This window comes from Trichechus manatus, unplaced genomic scaffold (assembly GCF_000243295.1).
Source record: "Trichechus manatus latirostris isolate Lorelei unplaced genomic scaffold, TriManLat1.0 scaffold00188, whole genome shotgun sequence".
Taxonomy (NCBI): Eukaryota; Metazoa; Chordata; class Mammalia; order Sirenia; family Trichechidae; genus Trichechus; species Trichechus manatus.
Window position 1 is genome coordinate 2,558 of NW_004444124.1, and position 1,696 is coordinate 4,253.

A 1,696-nucleotide genomic window follows, 5' to 3' on the forward strand; every position below is an offset into this window, starting at 1 on the left:
TGACATCAAGTTGACTTTGACTCATAGCAACCCTATAGGACAGAATGCCCCATAGTATTTCCAAGGCTGTAATCTTTATGGAAGCAAACAGCCATATCTTTTTCCTATGAGTGGCTGGTGGGTTCAAACCTCTAATCTTTTGTTTAGCAGCCAAGTGCTTTAACCACTGCGCCATCAGGCTCCTAAAAGCTATAAAGATCCCTTTTATTCAAGAAAAAAGTACTGAAGAGGATTATGAACATTTAACCAAACAGATGCACAAACCAAATACACTGGCCCATTGAGCTACGTGGATTGAGTCACTGTGGATAAGGGCTTGGATATCAGGTGGCCCTTTGGCAGTGGTTATTAGGTTCCCTCTTTAAGTACTGATGAGAAACAAAGTGTTGGGATTCTGCTGGGTCCCATACAAACTGAGAAGCTCCCTTGCAGATTTTCAGTTAGGCAGCATGTCCTGCACAGCTTTAGTCTTCTTCTCACACAGACTGGCTCCTCTGCTTGCTTATGTCTCAACATGGCCACCAACTTCACATCTATATGACTTTGTCTTGACTTCTGATAGTAACTAACCATATCTCTCATTGTGCCCAATCAAAATTCCCATGAGAGAGAATCTAACTGAAGATGGGTTTATTGGTAAAAACACAGTGGTCTAGTCATTGCTAGTCAAAGCTAGTGTAAATACTAAAGCAATTATGTGTTATCTCGGTGCACCCTGCCTCTGATTTAGAAATTTTCAGTGTTTCTAATTTCTGATTCCAGATGTGTACCGTATTTACATGATGGGATGAATAGAAGATTAATCTATGGAATTAATTTTGGAAGTTCTACATGGTTTTCCATAACTAAGGTCCTCCTGATAGTATCATTGCTGCTGGTGTTTGCTCCATTGAATTAAGGGATGGACAGTCACACACATGCCTGCTCCAAAAATAAATCAAGGGCTATTATTCTTCATGAGTCCATTTAATTTCTATTTTAACTTCTCCCAAAAGCAAAGATTATTGAACAATTTTATCATCCACTGGAAAAAGGCATTTCAGGGATTCAAGGCTCACCAAAATGAATCTGTTTTCTGTAAAGTTGAGTAGTTATTGCTCAGATAACTTTGACTCCTACTTCTATATGCTAACACATATCAATAAACACAGACCACCATTTTCTCTGTGCTGTTTTAACAGCTACCACTTTTATATCTCTGCACAAGAGCTATTCTTAGCCAGAAAATGCCAGATGGTATTGAGGAAGTACATTTGTACTATTCCAGAGCAATGTCATCTGCAGAAGGGAGAGCTAGTACTAACTGACAAAAGATACCCTTTCTGTTTTCATAGGAGTCAAGATGTCCTACTTCTATCACTAAGATTGTCCTTTTTCAATTGGCCAGAGTCTCATGCTCTCTTTGGAACTTTATTCTAGGTAAACTCTTGCCCCCTAAATTCTATCTTCAGCTGTACCTCTTCAATTCCATTTCCTTTATTTCACCAGCTTTTGGAGATCCATCCTCTTCTTACTCCAAGATAATTTAGCATTCCTTGTTGTCTTGATTATCTAGTGCTGCTATAACAGAAATAGTGAAGTTTATTCTCTCACAGTCTAGTAGGCTAGAAAGGTGCCAGCTCCAGGGGAAGGCTTTCTCTCTCTCTCTCGGCTCTGGAGGAAGGTCCTTGTCATCAATCTTCCCTTGGTCTGGGAG